We start from the raw sequence: 5424 nt of genomic DNA on the forward strand, positions 1-5424 counted from the left end.
AAAAGACAGGAATACATCTGGAAAATCTGTCAAGCTCGGAGTGCCAGCATGTAATTAACAAAACAGTCAATCTGGAGCATAATAGACTGAGCTGCTCTTACTGTCAGTGAAGAGAGCTATTTAACCTTTTCTGGGACAGAAAAGTAGTGGATATCTATATTTATATTTATATTTATATTTATATTTATATTTATATTTATATTTATATTTATATTTATATTTATATTTATATTTATATTTATATTTATATTTATATTTATATTTATATTTATATTTATATTTATATTTATATAATATATTGTAGTAATTATATGATTAAATTGTTATATATTTTTTACATATTTTATATATTTATATATATAAAATATTTCCAGTGGTGGAAATATTCACTATTAAGCTGATTTGTACTAAGGAGGGAATGGACACTGGTGGGGCTTGGAGCAGCCTGAGATAGTGGGAGGCATCCCTGCCCATGGCATGGGGTGGGAATGAGGGGATCTTTAAGGTCCCTTCCGACCCAAACCAATCTGGGATTCTGTGATTTATCCAGGGTTTCTGTCCAGTTTGGGTAACCCACAAAGAGGAGCTGATAATTCTGCATTTGCATGGGTGGTGTTAATTAATAGTGGCCTCCCTGGAGGGACCAAAAAAGACACAACGAGGTGTGATTCTGCCAGGAAAAATTCTGCCTCTCAGAGGAGACAGCACCCCAGATATTGGATTTCTAACAGCCATTGCCACCAAAAAGCCACTTCTCAGAAGGCAAATGGGCTTTTGGCCAAGTTCTCCCACAAAAAATTACACAAAGGACCACAAGAGTCTTGAGACAGACTTCTGGCTGCTGCAACTTTTGCTGCAGTTTGGAAATTCTCACTACTAAATAGACATAATTCTCACTGCTAAATAGAGATAATTTTCAATAGTATTGAAAACACATTTCTGTGGAAATGTCAAGATTTTCGTGATTTATTTCTGTGGAGTATATTTGTGCTCCATTTCCAGTTTTGAATCATCCAAGTTTGCTCAGAAAAACTCTTCTCCTGAAGTTCTGGATTCTGGATCTTAGAAAAAAGTGTCTCCTCTGTAAATATTTCTAGACAGGGAAGAGTGTAATGAAAAACCGGGCAACATTTTACAGTTAAAAATTCTTTTTTCCATGGGAGACTTTCAGATTTAGGGGCCAGAAGGTTTATTCTTCTGGTTTAATAATAAAGCAGAATGTTTATTACTGGTATTTTCAATTCATTTGTGTAGAAATGGGACAAACAGCAATTTTGAAGCAGACTTGTATTGCCTCTTTTCCTGCTTTTCAAAATTAAATCTTTTACCTTGTGAATTTGAATGGAATTCTGAATTTGTAATGGTGTCATTTGAGCAAAAAGCCCTTTACTATAGAATCCCTTAAAGAAAACATTTGAAGCTGAGACTATTATTTACCTCCAAACAATGCTTTCGCACCATTTATTACTTTTTTTTTTTTTTTAAAGAATAGGATTTGTTTTATCCTGAAATTATTTTTTTCTGTCTCATTTATGCACAAGCTGAGAAAGCAATGCTCTTGGAGCTCTATTAATAAGTGCTGTGAGAGGCTGTGGGCTGCAGCTGATGAAAAGCTACAGCATAAGTACAACTCCATATTATTCTATATATTTATTAAATAAAAGCAGTGTTTTTCCCCCCTCCTTTGACTTGTGCTGCTGCATTTACATGGGAAAATGGCATATTTTTCTTTAGGTGCTAGAAACTTCTGTTTGAAGACATAACCATAAACTTGCTTTTTCCCTGCTGAAAACTGAATTTTCTCCTGCTGAAATTAAGAGGAAAAATAAGTCTGGGAGGGGTTCGTTTGCCAAAGATACATACAAACCTTTTTTTAAGGTTCTGCATTCATTGGAGTTTCTGGGGTGAAGGGATTTTAGGACATTAAATGGAATTTTGCTGATATCACTGTGTTGGTTGTTGGGTCTGGAATGTTGGGGAATTTTTAGCCATGATGCCAACATGGACAAAACCCTAATTTGGGCAGCTGGGGGTGTTGATTTTCCACAAAGGAAAAGGGCACGAAGGACATCCTTTAGGGGAACAGAAAATGGTTCCTGTCCCATGGTGGCTCCTAAAGGACACCTGGGCAAGGGAGGCCAAAACTGTAACAAAAGCTTCTCGAAGGGCTTAAAGAATGTGGGTGAGCCTGTGACAATGTTTGGTTGCTGGTGAAGATGTTTCTGGAGAGTTTCCCTTTTTTTTTTTTTTTTCCCCTCAGGTCAGATTTCTCCAAAGCACCAACCTGTTCTGGAGGGTTTGTAGCTTGGAAAAAAAGGATTTCTACTAGTGATAGCACAGAATATATTTTGGAGAGATCTGGTGTTAACCCCTTTTTCAGAATGTACATTTAATATGAATGCCAAATTACATCATTAATAATCTCTTCTGTAAATTAAATATAATCAAATAATTGTTTTCTTTTTGCATTTTCTTTGAGACTTCCAGAACAATTATCTGGAGGCATCCAAAACATCCAAGAGAGGATGGAAGCTGTGATGAAGATTCGGTGAGAGGCGTATGTCATTCTGGAGCAACATTTGGAGCCTGGTGAGGTACCTGCCTCTCAAAAGGCAGCAGACTTTTCTGTGTGGTCACCTGAAATGAGTTGTTCCTCAAAAATCTCTCAAGAGACAAAATGGCCTCAGGATGGGTGGATGGCTGGCCCAGAGGGTGGTGGTGAGCAGTGCTGCATCCAGCTGGGGACAGCCACCAGTGGTGTCCCTCAGGGGTCTGTGCTGGGGCTAGCTTGGTTCAATATCTTTATTGATGACATGGATGAGAGGATTGAGTTTTTCATTAGTAAATTTGCAGGCAACACTGAGCTGGGAGCTGTGTCCATCTGTTGGAAGGCAGGAGGGCTCTGCAGGGACACCTGGAATGATTGAAGGGATGGGCAGAGTCCAGTAAGATGAAGTTTAATAAATCCAAGTGCCCAGTCCTGCGCTTTGGCCACAATAACCCCCTGCAGTGCTCTAGGCTGGGGATGGCGTGGCTGGACAGTGGCCAGGCAGAGAGGGACCCGATGGACAGCAGGCTGGACACGAGCCAGCAGCGGGCCCTGGTGGCCAAAGGCCGACTGCTCCTGGCTTGGATCAGGAGTGGTGTGACCAGCAGGAGCAGGGAGGTCATTCTGCCCCTGCACCTGGCACAGGTGAGGCCACACCTCAAGTGCCGTGCCCAGCTCTGGCCCCTCAGTTTGGGAAGGACGTTGGGACGCTCGAGCGCATCCAGAGGAGGCAACGAGGCTGGAGAGGGGCTGGGAACACAAACCCTGTGAGGAACAGCTGAGGGAGCTGGGAGTGCTCAGCCTGGAGAAAAGGAGACTCAGGGCTGACCTCAGCACTCTCCACAGCTCCTGAAAGGTGCCTGTGCTCAGCTGGGCTTGGGCTCTTTCTCCAGGAACTGACAGAACCAGAGGTCAGTTGCACTCAAGCTGCACCAAGGGAAGTTTAGGCTGGATATCAGGAAAAAAGTTTTTCACAGAAAGGGTGATAAAGTTCTGGAATGGCTGCCCAGGGAGGTGGTGGAGTCACCATCCCTGGGTGTGTTTAACAAAGCCTGGATGTGGCACTGGGTGCCAGGGTTGAGTTGAGGTGTTGGGGCTGTGTTGGACTCGATGATCTTGAAGGTCTCTTCCAACCTGGTCATTCTGGGAATTCTGTGAAGATATGCCTAGGAAGGTTTAGATTGGATATTTAGGAAAAATTCTTCACAGGAAGGGTGGTCAGGCATTGGAACAGGCTGCCCAGGGAAGTGGTGCCATTGCCATCCCTGGAGGGATTTCGAAGATTCAGAAATTTGGAACTTGAGGACATGATTCAGGGGTGAACATGGTGATGGTTCTGGCTTGATTCTTGGACTTGATGAGGTCTTTTCCAACCTTAAGGATTCCATGATTCCAAGGTGGTGGCCGGTGGCCATGGCCATGAGGATGCTGCCTGCAGGTGAGAATCAGGTGTGAATTAAAACCCTCCCAGGTTTTCCAGGGCTTGGAAGGCTGGGCTGTCAAGCCATCAGTGGATTAACTCTGAGCATTATTTCCAATAGGGCTGGTTCCCTGAATTCAAGGAGCAAGAGATTGCTCTGCACCTTTTCCCCAAACAAAAAACAAACAAACAAACAAACAAACAAACAACCACTTGCAAACTTCAGCTTAATTCCAGAGCAGCTGGATTGGTTATTTCATCACAAAAGAGTCATGACAATGCATAATCATGGACAGCAGGACATTTACAAAGACATAAAAAATGAGACCGTTTTCAGTGAATAATAGAGGCAGGGATGCATAGGAAATTATTCTGCCTTTCTTTAGATATGTACTTGAAAGAATCCGCTTTATCCCAGCTCCTTCAGTGTTCATTTTTTTCAGGGGAAAATCAGTGTTTTGCTCAGGTTTCTCGAATACAGAACTGTTTCTAACACTTGCATATTGATGCCTGCAGCATTGCAAATTTAACAGATGCACCTCATTTGCATAAATAATTTAAGAGTACAGCTCCATGGGGGAACAGAGAAAAATTAGCCTCAATATTTGATCCAAATCCTAATGAGGCCAATGGAGAGACTGATCAGGGCCCTCCCACACCACTCCTGCCTCAGCTGGGAATCCCAGTGGCTGCTGTGGCTAGATTGGGGTGGCAAAGGTGCAGTTTTTATTCTCACCTTTGACCTCTGGGTAATCTTTACCTGAGCTGTTTCTTTATGGCTCCAATTCCTCTGTCTGATAAAGGAGAGATTCTTGGAAAATTAAAGAGATTCTTGGAAAATTATTTAGGGCTGGTTCCCAATGCATCAGATTTGTCAATTTATCCTGAAACTGGGGTCTTCAAAATTAATGCTTAACCCTTGCTGGCTACAGTCAGGTGCTGATATAAGCCCAGACTATTTCAGGCAGAGTTATTTCAGCTGCCTCATTCCAAATTAACTTTGATGCCTTCAGGACACAGTAATTTGCCATAGAAACTTGCTCCCAGTTCCATGGAGAAGGTCTTTGTGAAGGCACTTGTTCTGCTGATGGCAATGTGTTCCAACCTACAAGATAAATACAGATCTTCTGGATTTGATCTCTGAGGTCTTTTCTGACCTTAGAAATTCTGGTTAGGTTTCCAATTAGCTCCCGTCCTTGCCCAGCCTGGTAGATTTGTCATGCTGTTTGCTGGTTTGGGGTTCCTGTGGACAGCCAGGAAAAAGCCCCCATGAGGCTAAAACCTTGATCCCAGTCTAAAACCTTGATCCCAGTCTAAAACCTGCAGGCAGCAACCTGAATGCCCTGATGTGACTTAACTGCCAGCCTTGGAGTTGACAGCTGGATGGAAGGTGATTAATTATTATAAATATTGGAGTATAATAATAATTATATAAATATTGGAGTAAAGAATTATC

The sequence above is a fragment of the Vidua chalybeata genome, chromosome 1 (genome assembly GCF_026979565.1).
Source record: "Vidua chalybeata isolate OUT-0048 chromosome 1, bVidCha1 merged haplotype, whole genome shotgun sequence".
Classification (NCBI taxonomy): Eukaryota; Metazoa; Chordata; class Aves; order Passeriformes; family Viduidae; genus Vidua; species Vidua chalybeata.